The 21776-nt window shown below is 40.9% G+C and overlaps 1 protein-coding gene and 1 long non-coding RNA gene across 5 annotated transcripts in view; both read right to left on the bottom strand.

The window, feature by feature from the left end:
• Positions 1–14955, bottom strand: part of LOC310846066 — a 19842-nt gene extending 4887 nt beyond the window's left edge. Inside the window, exon 1 of the long non-coding RNA XR_014565116.1 lies at positions 14253–14955. This is a non-coding gene — a long non-coding RNA (uncharacterized lncRNA). The remainder of the gene's footprint in view (positions 1–14252) is intronic.
• SLC25A21 (solute carrier family 25 member 21) overlaps positions 1–21776 on the bottom strand; it is a 281862-nt gene that overhangs the window by 170872 nt on the left and 89214 nt on the right. The gene's annotated exons all lie outside the window — the stretch shown is intronic.

Here is a 21776-nt window from a genome sequence, read left to right as displayed (position 1 = left end):
TGTGTGGATTGGTTGGCTTCTGAGGTGCTAATAATGGAACTTGATTGTTACACACTTCCAATTATCACCAGAAAAACTTTATTATAGCTTATTTGTGAGACAGAGACTTCTATGTTTACCATGCTCTCATTGACTTTGACTCTTAATTTTTTAATTTTTTGATTTGTACACCACTCAGTTTTATTGGTACAGTTGTGTTTGTTTTATCTATTTATTAAGGAAATTTTATTGTATGCCATTGTTTTTATGTAAACCACTTATCCAATAATTTAATAATCAAGAAATAGTCTAGTGGCTGATATTAATTGACCATTAAATATATAGGTTCAGAAGTCGAATGAAAATTTATTAGGGTGGTATCATAAAAAGAGGAAGTAGAACATCAAAAGAAGACAAATGGTGACACAGATTTGCAAAAATAAAAATGCAGATAAGACTTTGGATGCAAATTTATAAAAATAACAATACTATTAATTCAACTAGAAACACATCTCACCATAATAGGAAAGGCTGTGGCCTGTTGACCCATATGCTGCTGTCTAGATGTCAACTGTGAATGGGCAACAATTCTCCCTTCTCAAGGTTCTTTAACTTTAAATCTGCAATGGATAACCTTTCAAATACAGGACTCAAGGCCACCTTAGAAGTACTCATAAGCAAAATAAACCTGAACAAATTATTTTTTGGGTTGGGAACTCAGGTTTATTTGACAGATGCCCATGAAAATTATAGCTGCCAGTTCTGATTTTGGAAGATTTCATTTGCACATCAGGTTATTCTATATGCTTTTAGAAGTTTCAAAGTCAGCTTAGCTACTAACCACAATAATAATAATAATGAAGGTCAAGTCTTTCATTGACTTCTACCCATGGGTGTTTGAAGTCAAGCCTAGATATCCTTTGGCAAGAAGTAGGAAACACTGCAGATATGGAATTTTACTGAACAAAGAGAAGCAGGCAAACCATATGTTTTGGAAATGAGATTTGGCTAGCTTTCCTACACTGAGGTGGATCTGTCTGGCTTTAAGAAGTTCAACTTGTTTTTGTTTTCGTTTGAGCAGTAAGAAAAAAACAAAATCTGAAGGAATTGTTATCTTTACAAGTCTTTACTTCTAAATGAGACAATAGCTTTATAAAAAGGCAAACCTCTCTGCACTGTAGTCAAATCTGCTCCAGAGAGTTGGTGGGACCCCTAAAGTCAATTTGTGGGGTGCACATGGATAACTGAAGGAGTGCAAACTGAAGGGGTGCAAGGTCACCCAGTGAAGTTCACAACTGTGCAGGGACTTGAATCCAGAATGTCTCCTTGGTCTAAATCCAACACTCTAATCACTAGAGAAAACCTGAGAGCTAGCCTGCAAATCTCGCAAATGGAGCTGATGCAGAGTCTCACAGCAGCTAAACTGTCCTCAACGTTTTCCACATCAGGAACCTTCTTTTTTTAGTGTAACTTCTCAGCTGTCCCCATCTGACCCTTCCTGTTAGCAGTGCCAGCACCTGCTTAAAAAAAATGAACAAAACTGGTTATGACAGCATCTCAGTCATCTGTCCCATATCCATGATGCTCACAGCCAATGAGGAGAATGGAATACCAAATCAAACACTTATCTACTCCTCTAAAAGCAGGGCATTAGAAATGGAGTTTTACTTGTTGCTAAGATAAATGATTTACAGAGAGTCACACATGTCCTGTTTGGCTTCTAACATTGCTACAAAAAAAGCTCAAGTTCTTAAAGTAAAATTTGGAATCCCCAGTAGCTTTTTTAGATGCTACATATTCATCAGATCCTGGTCTTGGCAGCAAAACAAGGGTTTTCTCCCTCCTTCCCCCTCTATTGTTTTCAATAGAGCAAAGCCAAAAATGGGCAGATGTTCACTACCTCTCCTTGCCTCTCTCTGACACATGCAGGGTACAAGAGAAGTATTCTCTTTGACACTTTCCCCAGCTCACCCAGCCAGGAATAACATACAGCTTCACTGGCAGGACCCTGAAGTTGCTTCTGGACCTAGGGTCAAGGGGAGGAAAAAAAGCCAGCAAAGACATAAATAAACAGGACTGGAATGACTAACTACCATAAGGAGAATAAAACTCTCCCGCCACCCCCCCCCCTGTACAAGATCCAAGGAATCTGTTGCTGAAATTCATATATGCTGGCTACATTTAGAATTTGTGGTCTGGAGTTGTAATGGCCATTCAAGAGATTTGGGGGTGGGGGTAATAAGAATGTTTATTGCACAGAATCCTGGTTCACCCCTTTACTGAGGTAGGGGCCACTCAACTGTAACCATCTTTCCTAATTGTTTGTCCAGACTATTATTTTTAAAAATCCCAAAGAAAATGGCTCTACACTTTCCAATTTGCTCTATCAGCCAATGGGTTTTCAACTGCTGATGCTAACTCAATTTGAAAACTGTCGTAATTTGTCCCATAATCTGTTGCCAGCGGTTGCAGAAATTTTTTTCCTAGATGGTTTTATAATACTTGAAGACTGTCAAGACCAAATTATATTGCTAAAGGCAAACATGCCCATTTTATTTAAGATTTCCCTATTCAACAATCTATTTTATCCCTTTTCTTCTTTGCTGCTCTTTATTGAATCGTTTTCAATTTATCTGTATCTTTTTTAAAATGTTGCATCAGAAAAGAAGCATAGTTTTTATATTGTAAACTGCCCTGTGATCCTTGGGTGAAAGGTGGTATAGAAATTCAATAAATAGATGGGGATTCCTCCACAGATATTGACCAAATCCAAGTCTAATTAGTTTCATGGAACATATTTGCAGTTTGGTGCATACTGAATCCTAGTCAATAGAGCTGCAAACTGATCTGTTTTTAAAATGCCTAAATTTAAGCTGCCATCAAACTAGATTTTCTTTTTAGTCAGTGGAATAGCATATTCAAACAAGTATAGGTTCATTCTCTGGAAAATGTGGCAATATCATGCACATAGTCTTGTATCAATCTGTGTTGATCTCAACACAATTTAGGTTGTGTTGCCCATCTAGTCAGCAAAACTCATATCCAATCCACGTTTTAATGTAAATCAATATTTTAATTCATTAATAATTTGAATAGCAAAGAACTTTCCCCAGCCACTCTGGGCGGCTTGCAGCATTTCTAAAAACATAAAACATGAGAAACTTTACTTCAGAGGAGAACTGGCCTAAACAGGATTTAGATATTCTACCTAGGAACAGTAAGTCAATGCATAATAATAGATATTAAGGCTTGATCAGTTGCTAACAGACCTACAGAGGGAAAATTCAGTTTTAAATGCAGACTTGTGGGGGGAAATATAACAACAGTAGATGAGGTAGAATATCATCTACAGTATATGCTAACCACTGACTGATTTCCATAAGTAAACTGCCTCAAAAAGATCCCAGAAAACTATTCTCTGGCATCTATGTGTTGTACAAGAAGGAAGCACCTGCAAGCAGTTTTAGGACAAGAAAAACCTGTAAACAGAGTTCCTATGCTGCTTTCCTAAACTGATACGAATAGATGTACTAAATCTGGTTATTTGGACACTATTCTTGGAACATTTGTGCTGCAGTTTTATTGTCAGTATTTCTTCACTTGGGGCCGGATATTACCCTGCCTTATGTGGGCGGAAGAACGCACAACGTGCATATGTGGTGGGGAACTCTGCAAGAGGATGAAGGGAGACAGGAGACTTGTTGCATACTTCTTTCCCTTCATGTACATGCTGTACAGCTGGAGCTGTAAAACTTTGACGCATGGTGGTGTCCAGTTACTTAGCACTTGATATGGTTCCTCAAAAGGATTTTACCTATGTTCATGAGGCTGGTAGGGAGAGAAACAACCGGTGGCCTCTGTACTCTTTCTGGGCACTGAATGTACGTTACGTGTGATCTTTATAATATGTTCATGTTGGGAGAACAAAATGAAAATAGGTGGGGTGGGGGATAATCTCCACAACTGCAGAAGCACCATGAGAGGAGTGGAATATGTTTTCTGAGAAACTAAGCATTGGTGGAGTGACCGATAACCTTTTTGAACCATCTGGATATGCTCTGACCACTTTCCCTATTAACAAAGTGGGTGGTATGCACAAGGGCATGCTGAACAGAAGGTAGGAGAGAGAAACTATGGACCTCTATGGCTTGGGAGCATCCTTGAGGCAAAATCCTGCTTCTGGGCCAGGGCCTCCCCAAGGCTAACAGGGGCCACAGATATTGGCTTTGTGCTGCAAGACAGGAGAGGTGCTCCCTGCTGCCTCATGTAGCAGCAGAGAGCAATGAACAGGTCTAAAGCGGGGAAAAGAATTGGCCATGGCGCACATAAGCTAGGTTCCGCTCAACTTGGGGGACACACAATTGTGATGTCACATGTGCACCGCACGTGTGACATCACAAGGTTGGAGGAGGCCCCACAGGGCCTGTTGCAGCCTCGGGAAGGCCAAATGAGGCCTGCTGTGGCCGTGGGTATCCCCAACAGGGCCCGTTGTGGCTACAGAGTATTGAGGGGGCCGATCCCCCTCCTTGAAAATTTGGGTGGTATTAGATTGTGGGTGAACATATCAGACGACTCAGCGATTCTTCAGACAGCTCTTGTTTATTCACAGGCCAGAACAGAACTGAACTGAAGGGTTCAGCCAGCCTACTTATATAGAGCTCCACTACAACGCAACAGTAACAACTTTCTGTAACTATCCAATCACTGAACGTCACTTTCAATTTCTTATTTGCATATGTGGACCTGAGTGAAAACTATCTACAGTATTCCCCTGCTGGCCCAGGGTGAGAACTTCAGTATATAACAGGTGGGACCTCAGCCCCCTGCCTCCCCCGGTAGGCTTAGTTCCCCCATAAGTTCTAACTGTTGTTAGCCACTCTGAGCGCAGCTCGCAGCTTCGGCTGGGGAGGGCGGGAGATAATTTTTTTTAAAAAAATTATTTATTTATTAACCTGTGAGGAGACTCTCCTTGCACAGATTAAACAAGAGAACTCTAGTATGCCTCTCTGCTCAAGTCAAGCTTTCAGAGTTGCAGCTACTGTCTCCAGAGCCAGCTCTATTAGAGTCAGGAAATGTGAAGAGCATCTTTAGAAGATGGCAACACAATACGTGTCTTATCTAAGCAGAAGTTCAGTGGGGCTTCCCCAGATTGGGTGCAGTATTAGCTTTATGGTATATATAAGACTGTAGCCAAAGAGCACAATCCTATGTATGTCTGCTTCTATGAATCATTGGGCTGCATTCTTCTAACCTGCCCTGTCAGCACAGGGATTACCACAACAGAACCTTCCCCTTCTCAACTACCTGCATGTGCCCCGTGCCTTGCTAGAAGGCTTGGGGAACCCTAAAACAAAGTTAGGGGTGTGCAGGGAGAGGGGGGGGTGTTCCACTGCGCAAGCAGAAATCCTTGCACTAACAGAACTACTTTGTTAGCACTACGTCTGATGGAACTTATTCCCAGCCAGGTATATCTAGGACTGCAGTCTAAATCTTTGAAATATTAGAGGGTACGCTATCCCCTCTAGATTTATGGTTAATTTTATTTGCTCAGCAATCCTGTCAAGCAGATAATCCAGTGTGTTTCAAGGTAGAACTGGGTTTTGAACCCAGATCTCCCATATGCAAATCCAACATGAAATGTGAAGAGGGGCATGTGGGACACCCCCCCAAAAAAAATTCCACTGTGAAAACAATAAACAAACAAAAATCCAGACTCACAATTTGGGAATCTCAGTTCTAGAATAAGACTCCAATGTGCAGTATAAACAGGACTTTTTTTCAGCTAAAACTCACCAGAACTCAGTTCCAGCACTCTCACGTGGGCGCCATTGCCATGCTAAGAGAACGAGAAAAGCATTCATGGTGTGTCCCGGCACCAATTTTGCTAGAAAAATACCACTGAGTATAACTATAGCAGGAGCCAAATATCTGACGACTCTTGATACTGATGTGTTATACACTGACTTTATTCTATTACTAATTCAAAGAACCCTATTACAGATTACAAATATGAAAATACTGTTCAGGAGCTAGAGGCAATGTTATTGTACACAAATTGATCTGAACAAAAATGGCAGTGCTGAACAGCCTAGTAGCATTAATTATTTGGTAACTTAACTAAATAAAGAATGTCTTGCCCTCACCATCTAACACACACAAGCAACCTCCATGGCACAGGAAGTCCTTTCGCTTTTCAGAACATCATCCATCATGCTAAGGGAAACTGCAGGAAAGTAACCTACTACTTCTTAATAGGCTTCTGCACAGAGAGTTGCTTTGAAGCAGCAGCTGCCCATAGTAAATTTCACTGACCCTTGGTGCCATTCACCAGGTTTCCAACTGTTTTGTCTCCTAAGCTCAGTGTTAGGACCAAGTCACAGCACCTGACAAAACTAAGAAGCCACAACAATATGAGGATTTAAAGCCTCCCAGGCTGTTATCTTTTCCACATAGCACCAGCAGAGAGACCTGATGCCAGCATGTTTACCACTACAGGGTGAGTTTGCCTTCTAGAAAGCAAAGTACAATACATTTTAAAAAGAAGATAGCATTTTGCTGTACATCTGTAAATAAAGCTTACAGTACACGTGGCCTCTTAGAATACCAGATGGTGCTTCTAGGTCCTCTTCTGTTAAAATCTAAAAGGAAGGGGAAATCAGTTGTGTCACTGAGGTACTGAGATGAGGAAAAATGCAGTTGGTGAGAGCCTGCTTTCCATGAAACTCCTAAAGGGAAAGGAACACACACACAAAGAGAGAGAGAGAGAGAGAGAGAGAGAGAGAGAGAGAGAGAGAGTCCATGCAAGGCTATCCTATTTCATTTCATGCAGAAGCAATACTCTAAATGTTACAGAGAAAATACTCTAAACATTAACCCGAACCCACCCTATTCTCCTGAATGTAATTTTTAATGGATTTTAATGGGTGGATATGAATTCTAATAAATACTAGCATCAAAGCTGAAATCATGTCCTCACACTAAAGCAAAACGCTAAATATACTTCACTATTTTGTTATTAAAACAACAAGGAAACAACACTACAGTGGTACCTCGGATTAAGAACTTAATTTGTTCTGGAGGTCCGTTCTTAACCTGAAACTGTTCTTAACCTGAGGTACCACTTTAGCTAATGGGGCCTCCCGCTGCCACCGTGCCGCCGGAGCACAATTTCTGTTCTTATCCTGAAGCAAAGTTCTTAACCCGAGGTACTATTTCTGGGTTAGTAGGGTCTGTAACCTGAAGCGTCTGTAACCCGAGGTACCACTGTATTGCACCATGAAAGGCTTTGCGATTGCCTTTCTTAAACAATTCATGATACTGTATAATGAAATTACATATAACTACTGATGTAGTGGATGCAAACTGTTGCTCTTTTGAAATCAGCAGTGGACAGAGCAGAGCTATGGCTGCTGCTACATTTTGTTTTTATCAATGGTAAAAATGGTAAAATTGTATTACTCCCTCTTCCTCAGTATTGGCTCATTTTCTTTTGTTTTCTTAGACGAAAATTAAACGATTAAATTAAATGCCCCCTAAAACCCTAACAAACCACCAAAAGATCAAAGGAGGATTTACAACCAGTAGGTTTATGCCCCATAAGCTCCATTATTCCCATGCATTAAAACTGCACAATTTGTCAACTGCCCTGAAAACCTGGCGATGCTAAACTAGCCATTAAGCAGATGATTTCACAAGATATTTCAAAGGGGGGAAAGTTAATTTTGCAGTTTTATATGCCCTTCTTTACAAAGCAAGTGGAAAAAGCCTGTAGATACACTGTCTTGGGAAAGCAGTGGGTTGATGGAAAGCACATCACTAATATATTCAGTATGTACTAAACTTAAGGGAAAGTTTTATAAAATTATTTATCAGTGGGGACTGACCCAGACAAACAACACAGTTTTCCATGCAATGCCGTTCTCTCTGTGTGAAAGAAGGCCATACAAAATGGTCACAATCCACAGCAGAGAAGTGAGTTAGGTAGTCACAGAAACATGGCAACTTCAGGGATGTAGTTAAGTCAGAAAGAGAAGTCTGAATTCTGTGTTAATGTATCATGATCTGGACTTGAAGCAAAGGAGCTAATAAGAGTGCATGTAGAGTGCATGTACATTTCTCTAATCAGAGTTTGCTCCCACAAGCCTGGGATTGAAAAAAGGTACCGGTGGAGTACAGGGTCAGGTTTAAGGTGCTGGTTTTGACCTTTAAAGCCCTATGCGGCCTAGGACCCTCATACCTATGGGACCGCCTCTCCTGGTATGCCCCGCAGAGGACCTTAAGTTCCACAAATAACAATACTTTGGAGGTCCCAAGCCACAATGTGGTTAGATTGGTTTCAACTAGGGCCAGGGCCTTTTCAGTACTGGCCCCGACTTGGTGGAACACTCTGTCACAAGAGACCAGGTCCCTGCAGGATTTGACATCTTTCCGCAGGGCCTGCAAGACGGAGCTGTTCCGCCTGGCCTTTGGTTTGGACTCAGTCTGACCCTTATGTTTCCCTCCCCTTATGGTTTTGATTTATGGGGTACTACCCGTATTTTAATTAACTTCTTTTTTTTCTATTTCGTTTTATTGTAATTTTATTGGTGTTAGCCGCCCTGAGCCCGGTTCTGGCAGGGGAAGGCAGGGTATAAATAAATAAATATTATTATTATTATTATTATTATTATTATTATTATTATTATTATGCTTTTCCATAGCTTTTTGATACAGATAAAGTGACATCACTGAGCAGAATGCACACACATTGGCCAGAGTCTAAGGATGGAGAATTTCATGCCTGGGGACTGACTGCCCCCCCCCCCCACTCCACAACCAGTTTCTCTGGGGGGCTATCAGGACTCCCTTGCTCCATGCCCTCCTTGAATGTTTTCGCTTGACAGGAAATGTGGTCTGGGGTTTCTCACATTACTTAGCAGAATGGGAAGGAGTGGCAGTGCAGAGGTTACAAATTACTGGGGAAAGGAAAGAACCAGTTCTAAAGCTTGGTTCACGGCTGCTGCTGCAGGCCTAGCTTCCATTATGGAATTGAACTAGGGAAGATTTCATCTTTTGTAGGATTAATCAGTCGCAAAGTTTTAAGTTGTACATGTTCATGCACAACTGTACAGTTCCAACAAAATACATTATTTCATGCAATACTTAGGTTGAGGTGCAAACCAAATGGACTCCATAAAGTAGCTCAAGCTAAGATGTCTAAAAGCAGCAATACTGTGTCTGGATTTAACTTGATTAAAAAGCCTAGTGAAGACTTCTGCAGTGATTTTTCATCACTCCTAATTAATTAGTAGGGTAATGCAAAAATGAACATTCCCAGTTCCATGTGTGCCTCTAATTTCATTGCCATCTGAAACAAATTCAGCTAGACTAGCCTCTTTAAAACAGGAAAGAGAAAGACAAGCTGTTTTCCACATCTGGAAAATAGAACAGCAGCACAGTAATTTCCAATTGTCTGTAGAAAAACACACACACCAAAACATTCTATTTATTCATCTCTTTCAAAGATATTAAGACAGCAAACAGAATTCTTACATATAAGAATTGGTTTCATGTAGAGCTCCGGAATGAACATGGGATCTGCGGAATGATCCTATGTAGGTTTACAAAGAAATAAGTCCTAGTGAGTTCAGTGTGGTATTCTCAAGCATAGGCACATGCAGCATATATACTTTTACACGGGAAGACACCCGAGGACACCAAAACCTGCATTCCTGTACCCGTGAAAATCTACGAAAGCAAATATATATATATATATATATATGCAGGTTTTGGTGTCCTCGGGTGTCTTCCCGTGTAAAAGTTGGGGTGTCTAGGCGACGTTTCGACGAGGTCTCACTCGTCATCTTCAGGCTGGTGCTTTCGGCTTCTTGTTACTGGAACAGAGCGGGATCTCAATGTTTGAGTTCCTATAAATACTGTAGAGGGGGTGTGGTGTCTAGCCTCCAATGTTCTGGGCAGAGAGGAAGTTCCCAGGCTAGTGTGCCTTTTCTTCTTTTGTTCCTTAATTACTTGAGAGATACCTTGAGTGATTTCTTGAGTGATATCCTGAGTACCACTTAGGTGGGTCATTAGGTGTGGATTAGTTGCTAAAGTCTTTGTGTCTTGACCTCTTGAACTTTGTGAAGAGTTTTCCTGAGAAGATGGCTGTATTGCACTTAGTTGTGCTTTGGCTTGGCTTCGTGTATAGGGGCGAGCTGTGGTTTTGTGGCTTGTGTCAGCCAGATCTGTGTAGGGATTGCAGGGGGGTGCAGCATCCGGAGGTGCCACCATGGATTGGCTTCAGTATTTATAGGAACTCAAACATTGAGATCCCGCTCTGTTCCAGTAACAAGAAGCCGAAAGCACCAGCCTGAAGATGACGAGTGAGACCTCGTCGAAACGTCGCCTAGACACCCCAACTTTTACACGGGAAGACACCCGAGGACACCAAAACCTGCATTCCTGTACCCGTGAAAATCTACGAAAGCAAATATATATATATATATATATATATATATATATATATATATATATATGTAATGGGATAAGGGGGCTGCTCGTGCGTAAGCGTTTAAGCCCTCCAAGCTTTACCATCAGTTCCTAAGCTCTCCCAGTCCGCGGAGCCATGGGTGCATGGCTACCTCAATCGCTGGCAGAATCCGTCAGTGGGCGCTTCCGGAATTCACGCCAACATAAGAGTTCCTTGACGGAAACTCTCCTTCTGGATTCTCTGCGTGACAGTTTCCTGCGCGGAGTGGGCGTCCCCAGCGGAGGTCCTGAGCCCTCCCCGCTGTTCTCACTGGAAACATCTTGGAGCCATTCCTCCGATTGAGCTTCTGCAGGAACTCTCCCTCTCCCCCTACTGGTTCCTTCCTCCGCATCTGAAGGTCTCCTAGCCTCCTTGAGCCCTTCCACCACCTGACTCCCTGATGGCAGTTCCCTGACAATATACATACACACATACTCATACTCAGTCATAAAGGTATTATTTTTATTTATAAAACAAACTAAAGAAACTAATAAATAAACAAATGCAACTGATGCAAATATTTCAGCTCCCTTTCATTCCAGTTCTCTGCCTGGCCCTAACCACTATCATTGATACCACTAGAGTAGTTTCAATTATTATTATTTATCCAACTTATTGGTCACTTGTAACACTAAAAGGTCTACAGGTGATTTACAATGTATTTAATATTTAACATATTTTATTTAACCCATACATAAGTTCTTAGCACACTTTAAAAAGCAAAATTACAACAATTACTAAAAATCAAAATTCCCTTCCAAAAGCCCAGGCATACTTATCAATTGACAGAATATAAAAAGGCAATTCCTGCTTTCTCCCTGAGCATTGTCTGTGATTCATGAGGGGGCAGTCTCAATATTTGTCCTCAATATTTGTCCTCCAGAGACAAATGCTCTGTCATGTTAAACAAATAAGAATTTCATGGTCCTGAATACAACCAAAATGCAAGCACCCAAATGCCATTTAAATGCCATTTTTATGTAGTGTGCCGCTGCCTGTCCTTGGTGCTTAGAACAATTCTTTCTATGTTGTCTTTAACAACACAAATATTGAATTTTCTTCTTTTTGGTGTGACACCTGATTTGGAAAGGATTATAACATTCAGGGCTGAGCCTGGCCTTCTCTGAAAGGAGAAACCAAATGTAGGGTTGTACATTTGAGGGTACACAAATAAAGCACAAACACCAGAACAGCTGAGAAATGAGTCACTGACTGGAAGAAGCATCTTGGCTTCACAGAGGAGAGAGAGAAAAGCCAGGAAATCAAGTCCTCCAGTCACAGTCAGAGTGACAGGAGAAACAGACTGGAAAAGAAAGTCCCAGAGCAAACATCTGTAAGTACTGCTACTGTGAAAGAAAGGGCAGAAAGCACAAGCTCACATGCACCTTTGCTCAGCAGCCTGAAACTTAAGCCAAAAGCAGCGATATGGGATCAAAGACAGTGGCAGGGCTATCTGCTGTTTGCTTAGGAACACCATCGGAGCAGATGGTCCCCCACGTGTTGATTCTCTATTCCCCTACTAAACAGCCACTTTAAAGTAAGCATGAAATAGCATGGGAGAAACATCTGCACATAGTCCAGCAGACCACCAGTAGTGTAGCAAAGGAAAAGCAAGAGGAGGGGAAGGGAAAGGAATGCAACCATTCAGGCATAGCCAGAACTAGGTTTGGGACAGGCACCCCAGCGAGTGGCATAACCTCAGTGTGTATACATATGTATAGCCACTCACTGGTTGTCTTTTCCTTTCATTACACAGCAGGAATATGCTTGCGTTCTCACCCCCCAACTTACAGTAGGCCACAAGATACTCTGCATGAGCCACCTGGGGCAGGGAGGCGGGGTAGCGTTTGAGAAACTCCCAGGGAAGGACTCATTCCTTAATCCCAGCTTCTCGACTGATAGTGCCCTTCTGTGGTTTTCACAATTTTGTATAAGGATATTGTCTTTGAAAGGGTATTGGCCTGCCCTCTGAGCTTATGCGATGATGAGGCTCTGTGCATGTGCCAAAGATAACCACTGCCGGAGCTTTCTCTTTAGGTTTTTTTTTGCCACAGAGGGTCCTCTTGCCCAAGAGGCAAGCCACTGATCAGTTTTAAAAAGAGATTTGTCTCTTCAGCTTGTGGAACTGCTCTAGGAAAAACACCAAAAAAGCTTGGGCAGCACATTTGCCCCCACTCCACTCGCAACTTTCTCACAGAAGTTCCACCTGTTGAAAAAGCAGATCACATTTTTATACGGAGCAGTGGCTTGTCTCTTTAGCATTCCCTCAGTCTAGAGAATCTACCTGCTTGTGGTTAATGTTGTCTATTCGTCTAACATATTTCCTTCCCCAATAATGAGCCAGAAGGAGTCCACTGTCTCTGGTGACAGGAGCAGTGAATTGGAACTCATGCCCTCCTCATTATGCCCATGCACTGAGGCAAGAGTCTCTGTCGCCACCTCCCTGCCTCAACTTGTCCTGCTCAGAAAAAGGGCCAAGAGACATTTCGTGATAGGTAGCCCAAAAAATGCCTGCACACACCCGGAATATTGCAGTCGGAATCAGGGTCCATGTTGAAAAAAGCTCAATAACGTTTGTGTCCATATCTTCATTTTTTGAAATATGGCAACCCTAATTTACCACATTGGCTAGAAAGACTTTATAAACTTTAAAATACAATATTCTAGCAATATCACGCATGTCAGGAAGAGGCCATGAGACATGCCAAGGCCCACTACCACCATGGGGAGACCCAATGAGACCTGCCACCACTGCGGGGAGGTCCAGCAAGGCCCGCTGCCACTACGGGAAGGCCTGGGTCCTCAAGACTGGCAGGGCTCAGCCCTGTCCCCACATACTTTGAGGACACCTCAGCCTCTTAGAGTTGGCACCTATGGTTTGGATGAACAATCTGCAAATTTCATACTTGATCCCTGGAGGTGGTCAAGAAAGCACCGGCATGCAAATGTAAAATGGCCACACAGCCTATAAGCTATATAGAAGGGCACTATTGAGGCACAATAACTTCTAATCCACTTTGAAATCTTGGGGGGGGGGGGGTTAAAACAGAAAGCTACAGACCTGGCAATGGAAAGTAATGGAAATGAAAATACCACATATTTTTGAAAATCAAAGGCCCACAAACAGAGACACAACATACATACCCTCCAACATTTCTCCTATGAAATTCTATGAAATTCTCCTATGAAGTTCTATTCCATAACAATAAATTTACTATTTATACCCCACCCATCTGGCAGGATTGCCCCAGCCACTCTGCGTGGCTTCCAATATATATATATAAATATAATAATACAGTAAACATTTAAAAACTTCCCTATACAGTACTGCCTTCAGACAGCTTGGGGGTTGGATAACTCCATACCCTCCAACATTTCTCTGATGAAAATAGAGATGTCCTAAGGAAAAGTGAGACATTCTGGGATCAAATCAGAAACTGGGACAGCTTATGTAAATCTACGACTGTCCCTGGGAAATAGGGACACTGGGAGGGTCTGAACATATAGAAACCAAACCCAATCCAAAGACGTCAGCGACAAACAACTCCAGCAGAACAAATCAAATCACACCATACCAGCCTCCAATGTTGCATGATTAATGTGGTATAGGCTGCAAACTAATATAAATATTAGTGTACCAGTTTCCTATATAGTGCTATCTTATACGTGTCTGCATAGAAGTAAACCTCACTGAGTTCAATAACATTTACTTTCTAAGTTATTATAAGATTGGCACCTCAATCATTTGCAGTATAATTTTTCATACTTGTGCGTTAGTTCAGTATTTCCAATGTTTTAGGAAAAGCAGCCCTGATGTGTTTTGCCATTTTCAAAAGCAAGCCTTGAGCTTCTTTCTGTCATGCAGACTTTTTAAAAATTGTTAACTTTCAAAATGCTTCAGGGTGGTGCAAGTTTCTAAATTGTGTCTCATTTACAAAATACTCAGCAACTAGAAATATTCAGCAGTCAGATTAGTCCAAATCAAATCCAGAAGTGATTTCAGTTCAACAAGGAGGCCTGTTGGAAACAGTGAAGATGATGACAGGAATTTTCCATTTTTCTTCTTCTTCTTGGATGGTACATATTGAAACTAAATTATCCCTTTTCCCCAATAAAGCCAGTTCTTCTGCTGAATAAGTCTCCCTTCTGTTTGGTTGCATCTATTTTGAGCAAATAGCACCTGTGTTACAATGACAGTTCCATAATGAGACCCTGGTGTGGAAAGAAGACAGGAAAGACTGCCGTATTCACCAGCAAAGACTCTGCAACAGAAATAAGCAGGCCGAGGCAGGAAGGAGCACGCTTTTGCTGCATATGTGTGGGAATTAGACTCTAGTTCCCATTTGCAGAGTATGCAGATGTCAGCCCTTGGTCGTTTGACCCGTTAATTAGTTCTCTTTTCCCTCCTATAAAAACTACGCAAGACACTCTCTTTTTAAAGTTTAAGGAGCAAATAACTTTTACTTGGTGTACTTACAGCTGCAGAGTAAATATACAGTGCAGGGGGCTGTTTCTTAAGTTGCTAATATTTCTTACATAGATTAAACTGTGACAGATGGTTAGAGGCACAACATAGCATACCTGCTGCTCTAACTGTTAAGACTGTTCTACTAACTGCCATAACTGTACCAACTGCCATAACTGCCAGAAGGTGTATGACATCTCAGAGTTCCACACCTCTTGCAATTAACCCTTTACATATGCATTTTGGATGCTAACATCATGCAATATGATCAAACGCCATTTCAGCAGTAGGAAACTTGAGTGAGCCCAACCTTATATAGGAAATCTGTTACCTTCAAAGAAAGATAACATATTGTTGTCTTAACTCTGTTGTCCAACCCTCTTCAAAATACAGTGGTAGCTCGGTTTTCGAATGTAATCCGTTCAACTTCCGAAACGTTTGAAAACCAAAGCATTTACTTGCAGAAGCATTTACTTATGGAAAACTCAATATGGAAGCCACTTGGCCAGTGGCGGAGGAAAGGGGGGTGCGGCCCGCCCCGGGTGTCATCACTGAGGGTGTGTGTGTGACAAAATGAGTTTTTAAAAAATTGGGCTCACAAAACGTTTTAGGAGTGACATGGTGGCTGAGGCACCTGCAGGGTCCGTGCTGCCTGAAATAGCAGCGTGGGACTTGTGTCTGCCTACTGCCTCTCCCTCAGCCGCCCTACAGCTGAAGGGGAGGCGGTGAAGAGGCTCCAAGATCAGAGACGCTCGCCCCAGCTGCAGGACATGCCCCGCACCAGGCACCCGAGCGGCTAGCTATGCTGCTGCACGTGGCACATTCAACTTCTGAAAAGTGTTTGAAAACCGAAGCAGTTACTTCCAGGTTTTCGGCGTTTGAAAACCGAAATGTTCAATTTCTGAGACGTTCGAAAACTGAGGTACCACTGTACAAGCCCCTCTGCAATTTCAGAATCAAAACTTTCACATTCACAAGGAATTTTTGACCAGAGATCTAAAAGGCAGATCTTTAGAGACAATCTGTAATCTTATGTGTCAGACCATGCCCTCCTTGAATCACGCCTATTTTCTTAACAAAAAAATTCCTTCCAGTAGCACCTTAAAGACCAACTATGTTAGTTCTTGGTATTCACAAGGAATTTTTGACCAGAGATCTAAAAGGCAGATCTTTAGAGACAATCTGTAATCTTATATGTCAGACCATTCCTCCATTGCCTCCTGATGCCAACAAATATTTGCCAACCTGGTGCTCTTCAGTTGTTTTAGACTCCAACTCTGGAACAGCATTTATGTCAAGATATAACATACATCCACTGTGTGTACTTTCCAGAAACAACCGAAGACATTTTTGCTATGACAAGTCTTCCCAGCTTGATGAAGAGGGCTCTACCATGAGTGTCTATTTTGTATTGTTTAAAATTTATATTTTTCTCTTTTGTGTTTTTTTATCTTTTTTTTTACTTGTTTCATTATATTTTGCCCATCACCTTTAGATAGATGATAGATGATAGATAGATGACAGATTAGATAGATAGATAGATAGATAGATAGATAGATAGATAGATAGTAGATAGATAGATAGATAGATAGATAGATAGATAGATAGATAGATAGATAGATAGATATAGATGATAGATAGATAGATGATAGATAGATAGATAGATAGATAGATAGATAGATAGACAGATAGATAGATAGATAGATAGATAGATAGATAGATAGATAGATATAGATGATAGATAGATAGATGATAGATAGATAGATAGATAGATAGATAGATAGATAGATAGACAGATGATAGATAGATAGATAGATAGATAGATAGATAGATAGATAGATAGATATAGATGATAGATAGATAGATGATAGATAGATAGATAGATGAGAGAGAGAGAGAGAGAGAGAGAGAGAGAGAGAGAGAGAGATGATAGATAGATAGAAAGATGACAGATAGATAGATGATAGATAGATAGATAGATAGATAGATAGATAGATAGATAGATAGATAGATAGATAGATGATAGATAGATGATAGATAGATATAGATAGATAGATAGATAGATAGATGATAGATAGATAGATAGAGTTGGCATTGATCTGTCTCGAGAGACAACGGAGTGTGCCTCCAGGGGTGAAGTCAAACCACTGTGTTAGCAGTCCCAAAGTGACCTCCCTGGGGTGCAAGCCTGGGCAGTGAGTATGTAGGTCCTGGGCTGCCCAGATGGCAAAAGCCCCATCTTGGGCTTGCTGAAGTGGTCTAAAGCAAAGCGGAGCAATATGTTTGGCACCAACTTGGCTGCAGGAGTTGCTAGAACACAAGGCCCCATCCAACCATTTTAGGGACTCTACTATGCATTTGTGTAGGGTTTTAAATAAGGTTTTAAATAAGATTACTGCACTGCCTGACATCCTGTGCACTCAACTTCAGAAACAGCACACTGAATACGTGGCATGTGGTCTCCCTTTGAAATGCATGGAACAACCCATACAAGCTTATCTCTTACGTCTGCAGCAAATTGCTAGATCAAGTGTATCCATAGTTTTCTCTATACTGTTACAAAGTCTCTTCACTGTTCTGTTATTGTATTGTGTAGTCATCTGCATCCCTACCTTGGGCCAAAATCATAGAGCTGTATGTATGTGGTAGAAGTGAGGAAGGTGGGTTTCAAGATAGTTGCTATTTACACAGCTTCAGAAATAGATCAGGTGCTTTCCAACCATGCTTTGGGACCATTTATATCAGGGTTTCCCAAACTTGGGTCTCCAGCTGTTTTTAGACCACAATTCCCATCATCCCTGAGCTCTGGTCCTACTAGCTAGCTAGGCATGATGGGAGTTGTAGCCCCCAAACAGCTGGAGACCCAAGTTTTGGAAACGCTGGTTTATAAATATGTCACTATTTGAACTTCATCTCTGTAAGCCTTGGATTTCAGTCTCTCTGTTGCCCTGATTAACTTGGATTTGCATATGTATGTAAATATCTGGCCAGACAATTTTTATCTAAATCAGATATGAATTTATTCTCCTCATGATTCCTGTTAAAAGAACTCACATCTTTGTAGACATTTATAGGACTATGCAGGAAAATACCTAACTATGCAAAAATGTCTCCCTGGTTTATTGATTCATTTTGGACTTTCATGGGAAACTGAAGGATGAAAAATATCTTACCCATAGGCTTTATGTTCACATTTGACATGTACCGAGAACATCTGACTGTAGTGGGGGCCCTGGGTACCTGCTGTTGCTGTTTCTTTACTTTGTATTTTTCTTGGATTGGATTTGCAGCCAAATGGTTGTAATTGACCCTCTATTGGGACAAGTTAGGCTATGAACATATGCCTTTCCTTTTTATTAAAAAAAATGTTCAAGAGTAAAAGAGAGGGAGAGAAATATTATCAGTATTTACTTTAGGTTGCCTCCATTTCCAGTTTTTCTGGCAGGGAGTCAAGCTTCTGTCAGAATACAGAGCTTCATCTAAATCCAGCTCCTGGAGGAAAGACTGCAAGCAGAATACAAATCGATGGAAAAGCAAAAGTTTAAGAGGCTCTGTCCTTTATGCAGGCAGCGTGCCTCAGTATTGGTTTGAGAATTCTGCATCCAAAATGTCAGGCTGGCAAACATTCCTCTTCAGGGCAGTCATTAGTCAATTTGTCATACATCAGCCAAACACAAATGACTAAATTATAACTGCGGATATGCAAATCTCCAATGGTTCTTTACCTCAGGCAAAATATTCCAGGCTAAACAAACTCAGTACCAGGTTTCAGTACTACTATTCCAGAAGGCTCTTTAAGGGAACTTACTGCCACACAATGAAAATAGACACACACTACACACACACACACTATTTAACAAATGCATGAATTGGATTTATTTTATTTTATTGCATTTTATAACTTATTGATGAGGAAAAATATGACATAAATCATTCCCAGTCTGGTCTTTGTGGTTAGAATTATTATCAGGAGCTAGGTTTCTTTTTGATTTTAAGCAGGAAAATGAAACTCTCCCTTGAGCTCCTCAATTTCATGCTCAATGTACTTGGTAATTTTGACTTTTCACCCTCTCTCTCCCTCTGCCCATTCTCAGATACACTTTGACAGGAAAGAATCTGCAAGACATAGCCAAGATTTCTTTTCATTACAAAAACGGGTGGGGTAGGAATGTGCTTTGTGGTAGAATCATTCTGTGGTAGAAAACAATTGTCAATCAAATTTCAGAAATTCTGTCTGTGATAGGGGGTGGGTTTGTAGTTCAGTGCTGAAGCAGAATGTTTGCCCGCATAAAAACCACAGGTTCAGTCCTTACCACATGGCATTAAGTCCTTGTTGTTGTTTAGTCGTTTAGTCGTGTCCGACTGTTCGTGACCCCATGGAATTAAGTCCTTACTCAGATATAAAAGCTGGGGAAACCTCTTCCTGAGACCCTGAAGAGCTTCTGCCAGCCAGTTAGACCAGACAACGCTAGGCTAAATGGACTAACAATCTTTACACGTTCTTATGTGTAGGACTAGTGTGATCATGCCAATAATTTCATAGAACTTCTATCAGACCAGTTACTAAACCTCCAGTTCAGAGTTCTTATCTATTACGGATGCCATGTGTGGTATTCAACTAAGTTCTATTCAGAGTAAACCCACTGAAAGTAATGGACCTTAGTCATTATTATTTTTTATTAACTTTATATGCCACCCTTCATCAAAAGATCTCATGGCGATTCACAGAATACAATACAAGATAAAAACAAGTAAAAAATTAAAGCAAAACAACGAAGCAATAACACCCCCTCCCCACGGATACATTTAAAAGATTGTAGGTTATTAATCAGCCAAATATATAATGAAGGCGCCAGGTGAACCTTCCTGTTCATCAATTTCTGTGGGTCTACTTTGACTAAAACTGGATACTATCCCAGGGTACCAATGAATCAGATATACAGTTCACAAGAAAATGCATCTATGTAGAAGCACCCTAAAATATTTCCTATCTACTGTGGAGATGGAGAAACATATCCTCTTCAGCTAATCTGCTCCATCAAGCCTCTTTAAGATGAACTAGGCCTCTGTAAATCAATACATTAATCTTAAATCAACAGCCAAGTGAGCCAATTGCAAAACGGTTTTATCTGTTTCTTTACATTGTAGGTAGCCTCTGAATTCAAGGAAGTCACATAGCAGAAAACGCTAATATTACTTTCTCTCTTGTCAAGGGGAAATTTAACCAGTCCCACAGACGTAATGCTCTAATTTGTTACAGGCAAGAGCTTTCTAAGTGCAATGTTATCAAAGCAAGAATCATCAAGGAATTATATCAGTTTGACTATAAGTCTAATTTTTGAATGTTCAAGTATGTCTAATTATAGCAATCATTTTTCTTTCTTTCTTTTTGTTTCCTTTGCATCGATCCACTTAATTCCATCTCTTAGTGTGGGCAAAAGCTGACAGTTGCATGGCAAAGAATGTTTCCCTTTGTAAAAACCTACTTCCTCTCAATGTAGCTTTAGCCTAATTGAAATGTTTCCTATTAAGCTCAATCAAGGCAGCAATTATCTAATTACTCACTTATGCTTTTCTAGCCAAAAATTGCCCAAGACAGCATATTTGAATGGCTGGTTGCATATTTATTGTTGTTTTTACATTTCCCTTGCAGTTTTAAGTAATGGTTAAATTTTTACCAGTGCTTTATGCTGCATCTTCAAACATTCGTTGATATCTACAGCTGTGGCAAGATCACTAGGTAAGAAAGGCATTCAGAAAATGTTCCTAAATTTATTCCTAAATTTAATCTTGAATTAAAATTAAAATATATCCAAAGACCTATAAAGAAAACAAAAGTGTAGGATTCACAAGTATTATTTCGAAAAGCAATTATTATCCACATGGAGCACTTAAGAACAGCTAGCTTGTTGGTGCATTTAGCTCAGTTTTGTCTATTGTGAACCTCCCCCATACTGGTTATGCAAACCCAGGAAATGATTAAGAAGTGCTTCCAGCCTATCTATGATGTTGTGACAGTGTAACATATAATGAAGGAGACCACTGACTATACATGCATTACCAAGGCCAAGTGGAAGACGCATCTGAGTCACATCAACCTCAGACCATGCACTGTGAGCAAAAACTAAAGGGAGTTCCATCTAATCCTTTGGTTATTACTATTTTGCTGCACTGCACCTTCCCCCAATGTCCCCATCTATTCCAGAGAGTGCCTCTATCCTCGGAGGGGTGGAGGTTTATACCCAAGAAAGCCCTGTTGGGCAACCAGTTTTATTCCATATCCTACATATTCAACCCAGAATGTTGCATTAGATGGCTTTATATCAAAATCACATGAAACAGCAATATTTTACTTGATTTTAATGATACAGTGGTACTTCAGGTTAAGTACTTAATTTGTTCCGGAGGTCTGTACTTAACCTGAAACTGTTCTTAACCTGAAGCACCCCTTTAGCTAATGGGGCCTCCTGCTGCCGCCGCGCCACCAGAGCCCAATTTCTGTTCTCATCCCAAAGCAAAGTTCTTAACCCGAGGTAATATTTCTGGGTTAGCGGAGTCTGTAACCTGAAGCATATGTAACCTGAAGCGTATGTAACCTGAGGTACCACTGTAGTCTTATTTCTACTTTATTTACACAACCCACTTATCAGCATTAATTACCAAAGAAGAAGTACAGCTAAAAGCAAATCATCGTATTATAGTTGAGATGTAAATAAATACGGTGTATTAGGAAAATATTCCTTTTTCCAGTAGCTGTGGAGTGCTACCCCCATGCCTCTACAAAAACATAGCTGTGTGTTTGTGTGTGTGGTTGAGGGGCCATGA

The sequence above is a fragment of the Podarcis gaigeae genome, assembly GCF_964106915.1.
Source record: "Podarcis gaigeae genome assembly, chromosome: 1".
Lineage (NCBI taxonomy): Eukaryota > Metazoa > Chordata > Lepidosauria > Squamata > Lacertidae > Podarcis > Podarcis gaigeae.
This window is presented reverse-complemented; position numbering and strand designations above follow the sequence as displayed.